The sequence below is a fragment of the Microcaecilia unicolor genome, chromosome 7 (assembly GCF_901765095.1).
Source record: "Microcaecilia unicolor chromosome 7, aMicUni1.1, whole genome shotgun sequence".
Lineage (NCBI taxonomy): Eukaryota > Metazoa > Chordata > Amphibia > Gymnophiona > Siphonopidae > Microcaecilia > Microcaecilia unicolor.
Genome location: NC_044037.1, coordinates 103,597,558 through 103,618,194, shown reverse-complemented (window position 1 = coordinate 103,618,194; position 20,637 = coordinate 103,597,558). Strand labels below are relative to the sequence as shown.

General features: G+C 42.6%; 1 protein-coding gene across 1 annotated transcript in view; it reads left to right on the top strand.

Annotated features, from left to right (window-relative positions):
• The first annotated feature begins 376 nt into the window (after positions 1–376).
• The window catches only part of PPP4C (protein phosphatase 4 catalytic subunit), a 71,931-nt gene continuing 51,670 nt past the window's right edge, over positions 377–20,637 (top strand). The window contains exon 1 of the mRNA XM_030209671.1: positions 377–928. The gene's annotated coding sequence lies outside the window, so the exon portion shown is untranslated. The remainder of the gene's footprint in view (positions 929–20,637) is intronic.

Below are 20,637 nucleotides of genomic sequence, written 5' to 3'. Positions count from 1 at the left end.
GCATGGAGAGTGGAAAGAAAATAAAATGTTTCCTTGTGCCCTCGGTTGAGCAGGTGTTGGAACTGAGCTAGTGGGAGATTTGGCTGTGAAACCTGGGTTATATATGTACATATGGGAAGCTTTCAAATAAATAAAAAGCTGCCAAATAATAATTAAAAAAAACCAACAATACAGTCATAAGCTTTTGCTATTGTTTTTATATTGATATTTTGTTAGTATCATCATAAGCAAAAATAAAGGCATATTGTGCAGCACTGAAATCCACAATACAGCATTGCAAATAACAAAGCAAGCTCTGGAGCACAGACAAAATCAACTGGAATATAACCCCCCCCCCCCTCCCCCCCGATCCCCGTCTTAACAGAGAGAATGCAAAACCTAGGAGGGTTAATAAAACAATATAAACCTCACAGGTTTCCAATTGTTTCGTTCTGGGTAATATGGCGGCAAGCTCAGTCCACTGCCTTCAGCCAGATAATGGGCAGGACAGGATCATGCCGGCCTCTGTCATTAAACCTCCTTGGCTGCACTAGACCGGGTAGACAGCAAGTACAGGTGCTGAATTATTGAAAGGAAAAGGCGGCGTACTTTAATGTCTTGGAGGACCCTTGGTAGGTAAGGGGTCAATGAGAGACTTATAACTTCAAACCCCGTTCCTGTGCAGCGCTCAACATCCAACTTGTCTGAGAGATGATGAGATCACGCCCGGCTGCTCCACTCCATCCACACGCCTTTTCTTTTCCTGCGTCTCCCGCCTCCTTCCTTTGACGCAACTTTTTGGATTCTACAGTGTCCTGTTCTCCTCCGACGCAACTTCCTGTTTCCGGCAAGGCGGGACGCATCCGAGGGAGAGAGAGAGAGAAGTTGTGTCAGAAGGGACGGGGTGCCGGAGAAGGAAACCTTCGGGGTTGTTGGTGGGCGACCTCAGGTATGAGTTTTATGATAGGGTGGAAGGTCGGTTGATGGTTAAGGTGCAGGATCGTAGGCAGGGAGGAGAGCGGTAGATGTACTGGACCAGAGAGAGAGAAAGAGAGATGGTAGACCGGTCTCCGAATGCGTATGACGAGGGGGTGAGAGTAGCCGAATGCGTGTGACTTGGTATCTTCTCCGCACATTTTATGCGGTCCTAGTAGGCTGTACCATTCCGAGCAGGGTGATTTTTTTTCTGGCGGACCCGGAAAAGTCTGGACAGTGTTCTTAAAACAGAGTGGCTTTGGAAATTAGTTACAGCGGTAGTCTTAACTAAATTTTAAGTTGGAACTACTTGGATCCAAATGAGCCGAAAGAGAGCTGCAAATATCTTCCTGTGCGAGGCTGTGACACTGCTGACCCATACAAGGGTCAGCGTATCGTCGAGGAGGTGGGCATTTCTAAATGCCTTATTTTTATCTACTGAGAAATGCCTTGTGCTTTAAGCATACTGCTTTTCCTGTAATCCCTTTCCCCCTTTGTCGTGAGCTTGGGTAGGAGAGGCAAAGAGTAGTAGAAAAAAAAAAGCCAGATTGATGAGGGACACTATTTGGCTTCTGGTCCCAGATCTGGGTTAACCTATAGACCAGGTGAGTGTTTTAGACCCTTCCCCCCATCCACATGGCCGCTGCACCTCTGGAAGATACAGAGGACTTTTTGAAACTGCTTCTCACTTCTCACCTCCTTCCTGGAAGATACACTGTGTTGGGTGTCCAATCCCATCATGTCTCGCAGGGAGGAGCGGAGGGCCACCATTGGCTCTTTGGCCCAGAGCTGGGTTAACCTATGGACCAGGTGAGCGTTTTAGACCCTCCTCCCATCCACATGGCAGCTGCACCTCTGGTAGGTACAGAGGACTTTTTGAAACTGCTTCTCACTTCTCACACCCTTCCTGGAAGATACACTGTGTTGGGTGTCCAATCCCATCGTGTCTCGCAGGGAGGAGCGGAGGGCCACCATTGGCTCTTTGGCCCAGAGCTGGGTTAACCTATGGACCAGGTGAGTGTTTTAGACCCTCCTCCCATCCACATGGCAGCTGCACCTCTGGTAGGTACAGAGAACTTTTTGAAACTGCTTCTCACCCCCTTCCTGGAAGACACACTGTGTTGGGTGTCCAGTCCCAGCATGTCTCGTAGGGAGGAACAGGACACTGAAGCATTTAAATTGCTTCAGCGTCTTACTGTGTCATTTTGCCTGTTACTGGACCTGAGCATTTGAGTACCCATCATTGTCAACAGTGGTGAGGATTTTCTACGTTCCAGGTAAGGAACTCAACAAGATGGGCCCTGGTCATAGTCCGGGGGGTGGGGGTGGAGCAATTGGGAATCTTGCTGAGAGAAAATTAAAGCTAAAGTTTTCTTGAGAGGGCAGGGTTGGCTGGGCTGTGGGTTATATTGAAAGGAAAGAGTATTCCAGGGTGTTGGGGCAGAAGAAAAGCTGGGAAGATTAGCTTGTCCCCAAGGCAGGGGTCCCGGTAGGTGGGAGACGGACATGGAAGGGGGTGCAAAAATAAAGTTGGCGCAGGGTGCCATAACCTGTTGAGCCAGCCCTGCCTTACATTGAAGAACACTGAGTTATGGTGTTGGATGATCTTTCTGAAGTCTTCATCATAGACTTCATCATCAGATTCTTTGGCCACCCCTGTTGTTTGCGCTGTCAGTTGAACCTTTAGCGCAGAGAATTCGGGCAAATCTGGATGTTAGGGAGTTTCTAGTGGGTAATCAGTATCATAAAATCTTTTTTTTATAGGCAAGTTATAATGTGGGAGCTGCAAGAATATTGTAAAGTAGCAGGGTTTAAAATAAATTTGGGCAAATCCAAACATATGGGCATTACCACTACCCCAGAAGCAGTGAATACATTGCCGCAAAGCTTTCTGTTTAAATGGTTAAACAGGGGCATACGGTATTTAGGGGTGCAAATACCTAGAGATTTGAAGCTGCTATACACTATAAATTATATTAAGATATTCCAGATCATCTGGACAGATTTAGTTAGATGGATGTCTATTAGATTGTAAGCTCTTTGAGCAGGGACTGTCTTTCTTCTATGTTTCTGCAGCGCTGCGTATGCCTTGCAGCGCTATAGAAATGCTAAATAGTAGTAGTAGTAGGGGGTTGGTTATCTTGGTGGGCTGCATAGTAGTACTCAAAATGAATGTTCTCCCTCACCTACTGTTTTTATTTTAGTGGCATTATCGAGCCTTTAGATTTATATTGTGTGTGGGAGGGGGGGGGGGTTAGTGTTCCAGATTCTCTAAATTATTGGACAAAACCTTTCGTAAATTTTGAGACTCAGTCCAGAACTTTGTGTGGCAGTAATGCCCTATAATATTAAGTTGTTAAAGAGATCATCTTGTGTTTGAAGGCCTTCAACCCCCTCTTATTTGATCTTCTTACAGCCAGGAGATAATATCACTAGACAATCCATCCCTATTCATTGTTATCTAAATATAAGATTAATGTGCAATAAAGTCCAACTTGTTGAAGAGCATCAATCAGGCTATTTTTATCGGAGACTTCTCTAATGGTAATCCTGACTTGAAGGACATCTGGTCCACCAGGTTATAAAATTAAATCATTATCAAGTCAGTATACCCTACAGGAGAAGAGGGACATGGAAAGGTATTAGTATAGAAACAATTATTTTCCAGAGAAGGGAAAATGGTAAAACTAGAGGACATGAATTGAGGTTGTGGGGTGGTAGACTCGGGAGTAACATCAGAAAATTCTTTTTCACGGAGAAGGTGGTTGATACCTGGAGTGCCCTCCCGAGGGAGGTGGTGGAGAGAAAAACTGTGGCGGAATTCAAAAAGACGTGGGATGAACACAGAAGATCTTTAATTAGAAAATGAATGATATAAAAACAGAACTTAAAGGGTTGCATATGTGCTTGCATGTCAAGTGGTGCTTAGATGGCATCTCTGGTTGTATTTACTAAGGCCAGTGCTGAGCTGGCTTGTACGGTTTGAGTCCCGCTTATAGCAATATGGTTGTAGGGTGGGCTGGAGAGAGCTTTGATGGAAACCCCAGTAATTTGGAATGTGAGGATAGTGCCAGACATTTCCCACAAATGACAAGACAGATTTGGATAGGCTGGAGTGGGCTTTGACGGCAACTCTAGTAGTTGGAACACAAGGAGAAAGCCGGGCAGACTTTTACCGTCTGTGTCTCAGAAACACCAAAGAAATACCATGATCAAGTATATAATATCATGTTCATTGTTGATTTAATCTTGAATTGATAATGAATGTGTCTGTTGGGCAGACTGGATGAACCATTCAGGTCTTTATCTGCTGTCCCTTACTATGTTACAGCAAAAGGGGGGAAGAGGAATTACGTTGGTTGTACAATAATTTATTGGATTTAATGCTATAGAATTTGTAAGTAATTCTGATCTGGAAATAGCAGCATATCATGATTCTTTTGAGGATGATTTAACATCCATAATTTTTTTTTTACTGCCTTCCTGCTAAATGGCCCTCTGCTAGAGAAATATTTTATGAATTTATTTTAAGAAACATGTTTCACTCTGAAAGTGTTCTGTTACTTGGGGATATTAATTTGCACTTAGAGAACCCTCTGGATTCAAAAGAAGTAGATCTTTAGTAGGCTGTGGAATAGTTTCCCTAGGCAACTTAGAGAACTACCTACCTCTTATTTTGGAAATTCCTTAAACATATCTTTAAATGATGTTATGTTTTTTTTAATGGTGTATTATTATACTCTATTGTTGAGGTTTATTCTTTTGTAATCTGCGTAGAATCCTGTGAAATAAGCAGAATATAATAAGACTAGTAAAAAAGGCCCGTTTCCGAAACCAATGAAACGGGCGCTAGCATGTGTTTTTTTTGTGTGTGTGTGTATGTGTCACAGAGTTATTTTGTGTGTGTGTGTGTGAGGGTGTGGTGTGTGTGCAGGTTGTTGATGTGTGTCTTATTTTGTTTTGTTTTGTTTTTTGGTTGGGGGATGTGCTGTGCTGGCAAAGTGGCTTGGATTGGCTTTGAGGGTGTGTTTCTGTTAAGTACATAAGTAGTGCCATACTGGGAAAGACCAAAGGTCCATCTAGCCCAGCATCCTGTCACCGACAGTGGCCAATCCAGGTCAAGGGCACCTGGCACGCTCCCCAAACGTAAAAACATTCCAGACAAGTTATACCTAAAAATGCGGAATTTTTCCAAGTCCATTTAATAGCGGTCTATGGACTTGTCCTTTAGGAATCTATCTAACCCCTTTTTAAACTCCGTCAAGCTAACCGCCCGTGTGGTTTTGTCTAATGAGATTTGTGGAGGGGGGTCTTTCTGTTGGTGAAATGTAAATGTGGTTGTAGGGGGGTCAGTCTTTGTTGAGTGTTGTTTTTTTTTTTGTGTGTTGTGCTGAGGCAGCAGTGTTGTTTTAGATGGGCGGAAGGTAGAGGAGCACGTTCTTTGTCGGTATTTTTTGGCCGTTTCAGGGCTGCTGTAGGGGAATGCTGGAAGAGAAATGTGCTGTTGGAAGCAGCGCCATCTTTTTCCATTGGGCTGGGGTTCTGGGCATCCTGGAGGTGGGTGACGGCTTGCCTGAGGACGGGGATGGTTGTTTTAAGTTGGCGGAAGGGAGAAGAGCACGGTCTCGGGCCGTCGGGGGGTGATCCGGTATGTTTGGTCCATTTCAGGCCGGCTGCAGGGGAATGCTGGAACATTTATGCGCTGCAGGAATCAGCGCCGTCTTTTTCCGGGTGCTCGGGGAATCCCCGAGTTGGGAGACTGCTTGCCTGAGGCTGGGGATGGTTGGGCACGTCCTTGGCCGCTTCGGCAAAAGGGGAAGAGGAAGGGGGTGGGGAGTTACCTGCAGCCGCCTGAGAAACCATGTATTCTTTGTTTGTTTTGTATTATTAGTTTGCATTTCTGTTGAAGAAAGAGTGAATGCCTTTCGAATGATGGAGGTGGTGCGTCGGTGTGCGGTTGTTTCGTTAGTTTGGCAGCCAGTCTCCAGCGATTCCTAGGCAGGGAAGGAGTACTCCTCCCCCTTCCTTGGTCGCTGTTTGCTGCTGGCTGGGTCGCGGGTAATCCTTCCAGCTGGGCTGCAGCTTGTCCTGTTCGCCCACGTCCCAGATGGTGACGGGCACGTTGTTTTCCGGCTCCTCTGACTCCATGTCAAGCGATCCCAAATATAGTCTGTGCTATAGGCCCTCTGGCACTCTCCAGTACTGGCATTAGGCATTTAAAAATTTCTCCCCCCCCCTCCCCCGGTCTATTTTTGCACATACCCACAGCAGGAATATTCTTCTCTCGTTCCAGCGGTGGTACTGTGCTCTCTGTGCTGCACAGATAATGAGCCATTCTGCTGGGGAATGCTCCTCTTTTATTGTCACGTAGTTTCCTCTGATTGGTCCGTCTTACGTTGCCTAGTGTTGCCTGGGAACGGTGTTGTGATGGTCCTTTGTGTTTCAGAATGTTGAGGGTGTTTTTTCTGATTGGTCCGTCATGCGAGGGCGGGGCAGAGAGACATGGTCAGTGTTGTGGCTTCACCACCATCAATCCATGAACCCTTCAGTGAGTGACTGAGTGACTTCAGAACGTTGAGGGTGAGTTTTATTATAGTAGATTGTTGATGGTATGGTATCTTTTTACTTTTTTGTCTAATCTTAATTTCCAGTTCCCTTCTGTTCAAACGACTCATGAAAAGGACATCAACTTGATTTTGTTCTCTTTTCAACTAAGTTTAGTACCATTATTGTTTCGGATTGTTTGGTTCAAATCCCTTTTGTCTGATATGTTACGATTCAATTTAAACTGGTTGAAAACAAAGAAAATTGAGATTAGGAAAAAATTGTTATCCCACTAGAAAGAATTGATGTTTACTTTTCTGGAATGCAACTAATTTTAAAGAGACTTCTGATATTTTTTTTTGATAACTGGAATTGTATAGGAAAAACGGTTTTGAAAATTTTAGCACCATTATATATGAAAACAAAGCAGGTTAGAACTCGTAGCAAATGGTTTAATTTGTATCATCTAGTTTTTAAACAAAAAGCCCTTAATTGGGAAAGAAAGTGGAAAAAAAGATTCTTGTAACCAGAATAAATTGCTTTGGAGACAGGCTATTTCAGTTTATAAATAGAAATTGAAAGAGACTAGAAAAGAATTGTATTCATAGTAATATAGTAGATGACGGCAGAAAAAGGCCTGCATGGTCCATCCAGTCTGCCCAACAAGATAAACTCATATGTGCCACTTTTTGTGTATACCTTACCTTGATTTGTACCTGTCTTTTTCCGGGCACAGACCATATAAGTCTGCCCAGCACTATCCCTGCCCCCCAGCCACCAGCCCCGCCTCCCACTACCGGTTCTGGTACAGACCGTATAATAGATGCTAAAAAGCTATTTAAAATGTTTTCCTCTTTAATGTCCAAGATGACTGTCTGAATAAAACTGATGCCTTCCTTAATGCTAAGCAACTAGCAGATTACTTTTATAAGAGTCTGTGACATTAAAGCTCAATTTGCAATTACTTATGAAAATGTAGATGCATTTATTTTGAATAGAAATGATATTTCAGTAGATATGATTGCGACGGACTTTTCTCCCCCTACTTCGACTGAACTGACTGAGGTTTATAATAAGTATGTCAAATCCTATTGCCAGTTGGATTGTTGCCCTTCCTATCTCATGAAAATAGCTCCAACAGAATTTGAATTAAATTAATGGTTCTGGATTGGGCACAGACATCTTTTTCAACAAGTAGATTTCCCGTACATATGAAAGATCATTTTTATTCCGATATTGAAAGACCCAAAAGCTCTTCATGTCCAGCTTCAGCCCTGTTGCTTCTATTCCATTCATTGTGAAGATATTGGAGGGGATGGTGGCTACACAATTAACACGATATCTTGAGAAATATGATATTTTGCACAATTCTCAATTGGGCTCCTGTTCTAATTACATCACAGAGACCATGGTAGGTACCTTGCTAGAGACCACCTTAGAGGCATTGTAAATAAAGGTGGAAAAGCATTGGTGTTATAATTGTTAGACTGGGAAATCAACCCAGGTAAAGCTGGTATAATGTTATAGCAAGCTTTTTCCCAATTAGCCCTCAAACATATTTTATAACTCTCTGGTTCCTTAAAAAGCTCTTATTTGGGAATTACTAATCCTTTTTTTGTCACACCTGCTGGACCTTTGATTTTTAATGAGAGCGCAATATGGTGGGGTACTTAACATTCTTTCCCTGGAACCTATCCTCTGTGAGCCTACTTTTGTTGTGGACACGCTGACAGGGATTTTCTAAATGGGGAAACTCGGGGTTTAACTCATTTTCAGCAGTTAATGGATGCGGAGGAGCTTATTGCTTTGATGATTTAATTTGAAACAATTTTATTGAACAAGGTACAAGGCAGACCAGATGAACCACTTAACAGCACTCCAAATTTTTTTATATCAATCTTTCCCTCCCTTTCTCTCATACATTAACCCCCCCCCCCCCCACACACACACACATCACAGTGTAAACAACCAGACAGATGGTGAAATGGAAAGCCTGAATTCTGAGAGCTCTCCATGACTTTATAGCAACTACCCCTCCAGTGTCCTGATGCTCAAAGGTCCAGTGCTAAAGCCAACAGCGCAGACCCACACAGTGCAAGAACAGCACAGAAACTTACCTCTCCACTTCTCAGAGGAAATGGTATTCAAGTTATATGTGCAGGATGAAAGTGAATGCAAGGGAGAGGAATGTTCTTGTCGCATGCGCACAATACCTGTGATTACCGCAAAACTCTTGTGTGCATGCACAATGCAAGACCGGAAGTGCAAGCACACATCAGCACTGTTCTTCTGCGCCTTTAAATATAGGCATTTCAAAATTTGTTTTCACTTGAGAAACTCATATTTAAGCAGAAGAATGGCGCCGATGTGTATTTTGCTCAGACATGCACACATTTGTTTCTCACTATCGGCAGCTGCATAAGCTTTGTTCCGCTTTTATAAGAATACAAACCAGCAGTTTAAAGTGAGAAATTCTGAATACTCTCTTTAAAAACTTTCAACGCCACCTACAAACTGGCAGTAAGTTTCCAGCATTAAGGGCAGCATTTGTTTCTGTGCTGTTTTCTGAGCATTGGGAGATAATACCAAATGACCTCACTAACATCCGTTGGAGTACATTTAAATACAATTTGCAGCCATCTTTGGCTTACACATTGCTTCCTCACGCTAAAGCCCAATGAACATTCTGCATACGTTAACGTGTATGCTATTCTGGTGCTAATTACCTCTAACGCCGGTGTTAGGTTTTGAGCATTGAACCCCAAGAACCTTTCAAAGCCACCTCTTCCTCACCCTCCGTACCCCCATTTCACCTGAACTCAAATCAGATGGTAGGATGAGAACTGCTACAATTTATAGTTTTCAACCAATATGTGGGGGGAAATTTCCTGAAATAATCTAATACATAATTTCCTGCTCATGAAGCAAGAGATTTGAATATAATGTTGCCATACTGTATAGAAGCACATTTATTGTTTTGAAGCAAATCTCACATCCATGAGCTCCATTAATAGAAGCTGATGTAACTTGTTTCACCAGTGCCAATATGATCGGGGCTCTTGTTGAGTCCAGTATTGCAATACACACTTTCCCCACTAGGCATGATTTTACCACCAAAAGTCTTAAGTCCTCTTCCCTTTATTCCCCAAAAAGAGACCTGCCCCAGTAAAATGCCCATTGAGCTAAATGTTTATCATTTGTTGAATGATGCGCTCTTGATATCTATCTAATAATAGATCTCCAAAACTTTTTTTGTTATCTGAAGACACATCCAAAATGCCTGTTAAAAAATGATCGCCCCCACACTTTATACAAAGTGACGTATCTGCTCTCCGCATCTTGTATAATTGAGACGGAGAGATATACACTCTATAAAGCAATCTATATTAGCATTCCCTTTAAAGCGGCTTTCCCTACCGGTTGAGGTATCACTTTAATCAAGCGGACAATCCTCTGAGAATCAAAGGGTTCCCCAGATCCACACTCCATTAACAGCTAAAGTGTTTAATTCTCTATGATGAAAACTGTACTAACCTTTTGTGTAAAAGAGAGGTTGATATAGGATCATCTGTAGGCTGATCGTTTTTGATGATTTATGGGAGCCATATTCTCTTTGCAGTAGCAATTTGTTCCTATACCTGAAAATTAAACTTTTTATAATTTCCCAAGGTTGATTGAAGGATGATCCGAAGTCTAGGGAGCATCTTGAAAACCTGTGGTTGGCCTTGGAGAAATGGAAAGGGCTTATTTCGATTCTTTATAAATTTCTTTCTAGGAGTAAATTCCAGAAGTATAACTTTATGCTTCAGTGGAAAAAGGGATTTGAGCACAGGAGAATGGAAAACGATATTTTGTGAAGTGAAAAAAATTTCAGTGTGCACTGTTTACAGAGAATGCTTATAAAATTGTTACTTGCTGATATTACATGCCAGTAAGATTGAAAGCTATGTTCCCTAATAGTACCTCTGACATGTGCTGGAGACGTTTGACAGAGAGGGGAACTTTTCAGAGAATTATGTTTATTTAAATCATCGTATTTATTATTTCAGGGGATTTATGGACTTACCTCCAAACTACTCAGTGGTATGTTGAGTACTGCTTTGTCAGGCCATTCATCTCGAATATGCCTTTTGCTGATTTTTCAACCTCCTTTTGCTAGGGGCATTCGGTATCTACAGATTTTCAGCACTCTGTATTCCTTTTCCATAATTTCTTCTTGGATCCTATTACCTACATGGATTCATTGGGAGTCCTCTTATCTGATTTTCCTAAAAAAGTTAACAACTTTCCTATTTGATAAATGATTTAGGGTTGAGTATGTGTAAGGAGTGCACCAAGTAGTTTTTAAGTGCTACTTCTGCATAGATTTTTGTGAACCACATTGAACCCAGAAGGAGGATATAGCAGTATATAAGCTTCTATGGACATTGACATTATGGTAGACATGATAAACTGCAAGTTCATTGGTCATCGGTTACCTGAGCTATGGAAGAGGGATTGGGGGGAAAAAACATAAAGCGGATCCAGAAATGGTCACAATACAGTTGTCTTTATTGAAAAAAAAAAATCACCCATTGTGGTCCATGTTTTGCCCACTCATGGGCTGCCTTGGTGTAGAAAACTACAAAACAATCATAAAATCACATTAATATAAAATGCATAAAATAAACAATAAAATGTAATTAAAAAAATAAAGATTTTAGCAAATCATATAACATATGCAGTGTGTGAGGGAACCAGAGCAAATTGTGTATACTTAATACAAAAAGTACATTGAATTAAAAAAAATCTAAAAATTGGACAAGACTGCAGTGTGCCTTTAAAAAGTCAAACAATATATAAAGTGTCTGTGGTGCATATCAAAATTAACATGCTTTAAATGCATGTGTTTGGCAGCTGCCAAATGTGAGATAGCAGCTAAATGGAAGCAATCATAAAAACATATCAACATATAATACAAAAATTTCATTCAAAACAAACACGACATGGAAAAATGTAAGGAATCCAGTTAACAGAATTATGTGTGACTAGGAAAAAATGCCCGTTTCTGAAGGGCAGGAAACGGGCGCTAGCCAGGCCATCCCCCACCCTCCCTCGCTGTTCCAGACTCCACCCTCCCTCCGTTTTCACCCCCCCGCATGGTGTCACGGCCCCCTGTACCCCCCTTCTGCGACCCTGTCGACCCCCCCCCTTCATGGCGAAAACCGTCCCCCGCCGCCGTGGAGTACCTGTGCTGACGGGGGACCCCAGCCCCCGTCAGCCGAAGTACTGTGCTGGCCTTCGCGGCGTTGCTTCCTCAATGATCTTCTGTTGAAGTTCCTCTGCGTGCTAAAATGAATGGCAGACAGAGCCTCTTTGATAGAGGTTATGAGTTTTCACCGATTTAGGCATGACACTCCTTAGTCAGGTTGCTGAGCACTTTCTTTGAGGAACAAACGCTATAAAAATAGCATCAAACTCCTGCCAAACCTCACACTCCTAGGTTGGAGGAAAAGGAACATGGAGCCAGTCTAGCTGTATGCTGTTAGCATGGTCGCCCAACCAGAAGTCCCCATGAAGAAAGCATTAGACAGGTTTGATTAACAGTACACATGTTTAATCCTTCAGCTGTTTTGTTGGAATGGAGATTTCAGTGGGTTGTGCGGCTGCTATATACAGATCCAGAGGGGCAGGTTCTGATAAATCAAGTTTGCATGTAGAGATTTGATTTGCAATGGGGTAAAGGGCAGGGATGCTTTCTCCCCATTATTGCTTTGACCTTAAAGCCCCTACTACAGAGGATTAGGACTTGTTCCCAGATCCAGGGGGTTAAAATGGGGAGGGAGGAATTTAAACTGCATTTGCAGATAACCTCTTAGTTTATTTTGCCAAGCTGACACTCCCTTTCAGTTAATGGAGGAATTTGCCCTCTTGGGAGCATTCTCAGGACTCAAATTAAACTTGGATAAATAAGGCATGCTTCCGATGCACATCATCACACATAGAAGTTGGGAGGGCAGGTTTCTGCTTCTGTGGGTGGATGACTACTTCTTATATTTAGGTATCAACTTTATATATGAATTCAAATTCTCTGTAGGGTGGGAATGTCCAAAATCTTATTAAAGATACAAAAGTGAAACTCTTGATGGCGACATTTGCCTATATCTCTGAGTGGCAGGGTAGCATGATTTAAAATGGTCCTCTTCCCTAAATGGCTGTATATTTTACAACTACTACCCTTTTAGAGTCTTGGAGAATGACCTCCAAAAGGTAGAAAACTCAGGGTCTCCTTGGATGTGTTAAAAGCCTTTGGTTAGGATTTAGTTGGGCCTCCCAAACTTGAGAGCATATGAGACGTGCTTCTATGGCACCTTAAGAACTGAATATTTGACATGGAGGACATAAGTACATAAGCATCGCCATGCTGGGACAGACCAAGATCCATCAAGCCCAGCACCCTGTCACCGACAGTGGCCAAAAGAACAAGCAATTTGTCCCACCCATCCTAGAAATAGTGTATTATTCCCTCATCCATTCAGTAACATTTTATGGCCTTTTCCTCCAGGAAGCCATCCAACCTTTTTTTGAAGTCCGCTAAGTTAACTGCCTCAACCACTTTTTCCGGCAGCGAATTCCAGAGTTTAACTACGCGTTGAGTGAAGAAAATTTTCTCTGATTCATTTTAAATTTACCACACTGCAGCTTCATCGCATACCCCCTTGTCCTGTGCCAGAGCTGGTGGGGGGAGGCGGGGCTGGTGGTTGGGAGGCGGGGATAGTGCTGGGCAGACTTTATACGGTCTGTGCCCTGAAGAGGACAGGTACCAATCAAGGTATACACAAAAAATAGCACATATGAGTTTATCTTGTTGGGCAGACTGGATGGACCGTGCAGGTCTTTTTCTGCCGTCATCTACTATGTTACTATGTCCTAGTGTTTTTGGAAAGCGTAAACAGATGCTCCACATCTACCCGTTCCATTCTACTCATTGTCTTATAGACCTCTATCATATCTCCCCTCAGCTGCCTTTTCTCCAAGCTGAAGAGCCCCAGCCTCTTCAGCCTTTCCTCATAGGGAAGTCGTCCCATCCCCTGTATCATCTTTGTCGCCCTTCTCTGCACCTTTTCCAATTCCACTATATCTTTTTTGAGGTGTGGCAACCAGAATTGAACACAGTACTCGAGGTGCGGTCGCACCATGGAGCGATACAGCGGCAGAATAATATCCTTATTTTTGTTTTCCATCCCTTTCCTAATGATACCCAACATTCTATTTGCTTTCCTAGCCGCAGCAGCACATTGAGCAGAAGTTTTCAACGTATCATCAATGATGACACCTAGATCCCTTTCTCGGTCCATGACTCCCAACGCCGAACCTTGCATGAGTTAGTTATAGTTTGGGTTCCTCTTTCCCACATGCATCACTTTGCACTTGTTCACATTAAACATCATCTGCCATTTAGACGCCCAGTCTCGTAAGGTCCTCTTGTAGTTTTTCTTGCATGCAGAGACAAAGGATGTTCCTAGGAGGGTTGTGCTAGGTAGTACAAAAAACAGAAGAAACCAGTCTTCGCAAGGAAATCAACAAGAAACAAAACAGCAAAGATGACCAACAAAAGCAAAAAACAAAAAACATAAAAATAAGAATAAAATATATATATATAAAAAATGTCAAAATTTAAAATTAATCATAAAATATGTATTTAAAAGATGAATCCATCAAAATCAAAAAATTACATAAAAAAGACGACACTTTGGTTGTAAAAATGAAGAATCAACTTTATTAGCCAAACTGTAGCAGGGAGAAAGGGACTTGACACAGCTGTGTTTCGGCCGTACTGGCCTGCGTCAGGAGTCTTCTCTGCCGTTTGTTGATTATTAATTCTATCCAAATATAAAAAGAATATGTGTGTCTTGCCAATAAACTGAAGCTATAGTGCTCAATTGTACTGGAAACAAAGTTGTTGAGCGGAGAAGATCTTGTGCTAGGTATGCATAAGATTTGACGTCTGTTGTGGGGACTACTTACATTTTCTATTTGTCAGTCAGTATATCTGTCTGTAAGGGGGAACCCAGACTTCATGCAAGGATTGTAAGAGGGAAGAGGGATTGGTAATGGAGTTCTAAAGGGATCCTTGGTATCAAACAGTTATAACCAACAGGTTGCCTGAAGGGGAGGGGGAGAGGGGCTTAGTTGGGGTGGAGAGGAAGGGGGTTCATTAATATATCATTATTCAAATGTTTCAAGGCTAGCTGTTATGGGAATTGGGGATCACTTTAGGGATGTTTCAGGTTGAATCTGCTAAGGGGTAAGATGGGGTTTGATATACTGCCTTTCTGTGGTACAATCAAAGCGATTTACATTTTTTATATGCAAGTACTTTCTCTGGCCCTAATGGTCTCACAATCTGTACCTGGGGCATTAGAGGGTTAAGCTCCTTGCCCAGAGTCACAAGGAGCTGCAGTAAGAATTGAACCCAGGTCCTTGGCTCACTGCACTAACCACTAGGCTACTCCTCCACTCCAAGCGGTGTTAAGTGGTTGTGCCACTTGTGTGTGTTCTGGTAATTCTATAGTGTTTTCTTTGTATTTCGTATTTTCTAATAAAAAGATTTAACATAAAGGGCTTCCTTGCTGCTATCTGTGCTGGCACTTTGCTGCTGCCCCCCCAAGCAGGTAGGGAGAAGAGGGTAGATGCTGGACACCTTGGGGGGTGGGGGAGAAGGGAAGACAAGGCGCATGACTAATGGTTTGCCTAGGGCATCTTTTTGAGCTATCCCTGCTCTTGGAGATGTGAGTTTCTTCTGGTTTTTTGGTACTTTTGTTATAGGGCTAGCAACTTCATTTGTTTTAATCTTTGAAAAACTAATTTACTTGTCATCCATATCAGACCAGTCCAGACAAGTGGGTTATGTCCATCCACCAGTGGAAGGAGACTGAGAACAAAGTAGTTCTGAGTGAATCATCCCAAGTGAATACATAGTGCAGTCCTAGAATTTGCAGGATGTTCTCTGTCTCAGTGGATGGTGGATGGACAGTGCAATCCTTAGTTGTTGTTTTTCAGCCAGGTTCTGATGCAGTTGTTAACAGACTTTCAGCTGATTGAGAGATTCTTATCAGAAGAATTATGCACATTAACTTAAGAAGCATCTGGCTGGAGCTGGGTGATACACTCACTTTTCTGCTCTGCAGTGTAATAAGGAGTTCAAGAGGCAATAAGCTTTTGCTCAGCCCCTTGTGCGAGTCACACAAGATTCATGGACAGGAGTTTGCTTTTTATAGCATGTTTCCTTGTTGAAGTAAGCTATACTTTTATTCTGTGCCTCTCCAAGGAAGTGTTAGCTTGCTTCGTCGGCTCCAGTGGTCAGCGGTTGGGTGGGAACCTAACTTACTTCTACCACCTCATTCTTCATCTACTTATTTCCTCATGGTCCCCTTTTCTGACCTTTTTTTTTTAAATTATTTTTATTAGCATTTTCAGAAAAAACACAGAAACCCGGAATACACCAGCATAAGTTCAGCAAGTACATACATCTGCAATATTACCCCCCCCCCCACCAATCCACCCAGGTACCCCTAGACCTTGCATTACCTTAGAAATGCCCCTTCTTACTCCTATTACACCGCTAGACCCTGCCATTTCAGATACGGAGCCCATGTTTTACTGAACCGCACCCCTCCTCCTCGCCTTAAGGCTGTAAGTTTATCCATTAAGCAGCAATAATCTACCTTCGCTAGCACCTGATCCACCGTAGGTGTCGCAGTTTGCTTCCACATTCTGGCAATTAATGTTCTAACTGCTGTAACTATATGTGACAGAAGGCAATGATGGGAAGCACGCCCCCCTCACTTCGGGATATTCAACAGACATAAGCCAGGGTGTAATGTGATCTCAGTACTCAGCCCTCCCGGCAGTCGGGCCTGCAGACTGCCAGAACTGCTGTATCACAGGGCACTCCCACCAGATATGCCAAAATGTTCCTACCGCCCCACATTTACGCCAACACTGCGTCTCGCCTGTTTTAAAAATGCGGGCCAGTCTGCTAGGGGTCATATACCATTGATATAGCATCTTATACCCATTTTCCACCAAGGGAGTCGCCACAGAGATGGACAGTAATCTTTTAAAGATCGTTCTCTATGTAGCAGGTTCATAAGAAGTGGAAAGTGAAGTCTCCCAATTATGTATACATTTCTCAAGGGGCTGAGACCTGTGAAGCAAAGCTCTATAAATCCAGGAGATCCCCCCCCCCCCCTCCCCAGCTCTCATTGCCAATTCTAGCTCAGTTACAGACAGGGATAGTTCCTCTCTTGCTTTCCGTTGTATAACATCTCTAATCTGCAAGTAATGAAATCTATCCCTGTCTGCCAACCCAAATTCACCTTTCAAAGTGTCAAACGAGTGGCACTTTCCACCCTCCCAATTCTGGCCCAACAGTCGTAGAGACGCAGCTGACCGTTGCCCATACACCTTCTCCAGTCTACCGGGGTCAAAATCAGTCGCTTACACAATGGGTGTAGTCAAATGATACCTGCGTCCCGGGAACCAAGCGGCTCTACAGCGTGCCCATTCTCCCAGAGCCACCCCCATCTGTCCACTCAAGTCTGATAACAAACCCCTCAGCAGTGGTAAAGGAAGCCACAGTACCGCCCATATAGGTACCCCTTTCAACCCCCACTGTGATGCATAAGTTCACAGCTTATTCGGCCCTCTGCACTGTGGCCAGCATCTGGAACAGGGCCGCTCTATAGTATAGCTCAAAATTCGGCACCCCCATTTCCCCATCCCTCCTAGGCTGATATAAGATCCTTCGATTCACTCGGGGTGGTCTCTTGCGCCAGATGAAAGCAAATATTTTTTTGTTTTCTGACCTTTTTTAATGAGCTTTTCAGCTCCTTCTTGAGCTTGACTTTGTTTCTGAGGTATCCGCTGCCCTTTTTCCTACAGCCTTCAGTTCTGAAGTCCTCTTGGGGGTGTCTTTACGCTTTTGAAGCAGTAACTTTTTTTTCGCTGGATGTTTCTGTTTAAAAAAAAAAAACCAACCAAACAAATAGAAGACCGTAATAACTGAGAGTAGCTCCTTCCATTATACTGGCCCTGGGATTGGTAGCATGGAATCTTGCTACTATTTGGGATTCTGCAAAGTACTTGTGACGGATTGGCTTCTGCTAGAAGCAGGATACTGGATTAGATGGACCATCAGTCTGCCCCAGTATGGCTATTCTTATGTTCTTATTATGTGAGGAATTGAGCCTTAACTGAACATGTTCACTGGTGGCTCAGGCAGTTTTTTTTCCGTTGAATTCATTTTGGGATTTTGCTTGGTAGTGTTTTCTCCAAAGGCCCTGTAACATTGGCAGTCTTAATTGCCCTTTTCTCTGTTTTTTAAACAAAAGTTGTGCAGAGTACAAGTTTCTGTTTTCCTCAGCTTCTGGAGTTAGCTCTGTGGCTGTGCTAATGCTGTGCACAACAACTTTCTGCTTGGTATTCCTTGGTTATCTATAGTTCAGTCTAAGCGTTCTCATTTCGGACCTGCAGGAATCTGCTTTGCCTTGCCTTTAGGGCTGAACTTTCCAGACGTGTTTTACATGCAATGATAATTTTTATGTCTGACAGTATTATTTTCTCACATGGAATATTTGAGAGACAATTCAGATCTGCACCAGTAATGATGCAGAAAAAAGAGCAGATCCAAATGTAAGGTCCAAACAGCAAGTTTATTAAATCAATTTGCTGTTTGGATCTTGAATCTGCTCTTTCATTGTGTATTTTATTCTTGCCTTTTGCATTAAATTGCATCTTAGCTGTTGCATTTCTCATTCTTCAGAGCTATAAAAGTTGCTTCAATTCCAGACTATTTTTTGCTGTGCAATTTAGGGTTTTTTTTTTCCTTGTAATAGGCAATTCGGATGCATTCTGAGCTGGCAAAGGTCAGCTAATTTTTTTTTTAAGACCTAGAGCACACATCTATACGTGTTGCTAAGATTAATAGCTACGTTTAAGAGATTAGTATCTCAGGTATACTTCAGTGCTGGGCAGACAGGGCTAGCTGGCCTGCACGTCAGGGCTACAGAGCTTGCTGATAGACTTCTAGGTTGGAAACTGTAATCATGTTTCAAATCTGTATTTTGTTTCTGGTCAGGTCTGCAGTAGTTTTGTCATTGCTTTCCTAGAGATTATTGAAGCTGAAGAATTCCATTGTACTTTCAACTGTATAGATCATCAGGATCTTCAACTCCTTAAATTTTCATTGCGTATTGAAGATGTACATTTTAACTCTCTGCTGAGCAAGCTTTAGTCTTCCATTTTACATTTTCCAACTCAATTGTATGGGACATTGCTTGTAAGTCTTTTCTATGGCACTGCCATACAGTGCAGCTATTTTCTGTATCTGGACTACAGGATTGTCTTCTTCGGCTGCGCATCTCAATAGGGGCCTCATTTCCAGGAGTTGTCTGCATTTTCATTGTACCAGGTGCTATTCTGGCACATCTTCTGTGGTCAGCTGCTGTCCATTGTGATGAATGCCAGCCCTGTTATGACATTCTACCTCTTTAATGTAGTGCTCACTTACAACAACTGGCGATATTTCCCAGCTGTGTTATAGAAAGGCTGCTACCTGTATCCCTCAGGTACAGCAACCAGCTGTATTTTGGTGCTAGTTGGCTGTATCTTAACGGAGGCAGCAGCTTGTGGTAAGACATAGCTACATTTGTCACCAGTATATCACTGCTTAGGTTAGCTGTATTTCTTTTTTTGCAGCAGCAGCCAGCTTTAGGGCATGGCGGTAGCACTCACCTGCTAGTGCCTAGCTACAGGGCACAGGTGTGCCAACAGGCTCTATGGCACTATTGCCCGGTTTCGAGACGCAGCTGCAGCTCTAGACTGCATTGCACACCCTTAATTCTCCTCTGATGTTGCAACTGCAGACATCAGCTATAGCAGTCTGATACGTCTCTAACTTAATCCAGCTAACTGCTTCCCTAGTTCAAGCTGCTATTTTTCGGTCACATTGGCTCAAGCGACTATATATTGTCAGCAGTAGTAGGTTACAGAGCACAGATGTAGCAGACAACTCTATGGTCTTGTATCATTATCTGCCATTATGATACAGCTGCAATGGCTGGTGGAGTTTGTGCTATCCCAGTCATCCTTTCTACAGTTCCTCATTATCACCTTAAGGTTCTGGAAGTCTGTTTTTAGTTAGAATTGCTGTTGTTTTGGTCAGTTCACCTTTACTAGCCAAGTCACTTGCCCAGTTTCTTCCGTTTCCTATGTTAATCTCTGTTAAGACTGGTTTCTTGTTTGGTGGATCTGTGGAGTAGCTATTTGATACAGCTACCTCCCTTTGTGCTATGATATTCCAGCCATATTGTGTGGTTTCAACCTCTCCCTGATGTTTTGGAATGTCTGGTGTCCATGGAAGATTCACAACCATAACCTCTCTGCCTTATGCTTTCATACTGTCCAGATGTTCTATATTCCTTCTGTATTCTTCCTCCTTTATCTGCTAAGTTGCATATTTTGGTATTCTCTTCCACCTTAATCTGGACACTGTAACTATCTTCTTTTGACAATTTTTGATCTTCCTACAAACTTCTGTTTTGGTATTTCTGTTTGAGTTGCATAGTCTATGGAACTATATCAGGAGAGAGTCCTTTTATTCAGGCCAAGAGGTTATTTTCCTCCTTCCTATGTTCTGTTCTTATATACTCTGTTATGGGTTGTGCTTTTAACTTCCTATTAGTGTCTTTTGGTTATCCAAGGAAGTTTCAATCTCTAGCTTTTTCCTGTTTTCCACTATTCTTTTAGGGTGTGGAAAAGAGGCACAGTGGTTCTTCAGATACTGGTATCTTTTTCAGTAGAATATCAGTAGAATTCTCCTGAAATCTGCAACTGCTAATTACAGATTTGCTTCTCTTCCTATGGTTTACCTTAAAGGCCCTTTCTTGGCTGATAGCATTTGATCCTTGATGTCCTTGTCACATTTCTTTCTGGATCGGCCACAATTCATTGTACTTCATATTCTTTGGTAACCTTTCTGATTCTTCTTGTCTTGTTAAGGAGCTTGGCTTCCTGATCTTCTCAACACAATTGTTATGTACTCCAGATTTCAAGATTTCCTGGGTCTTCTCTATTTAGTCTATATTTTCTGCTCCC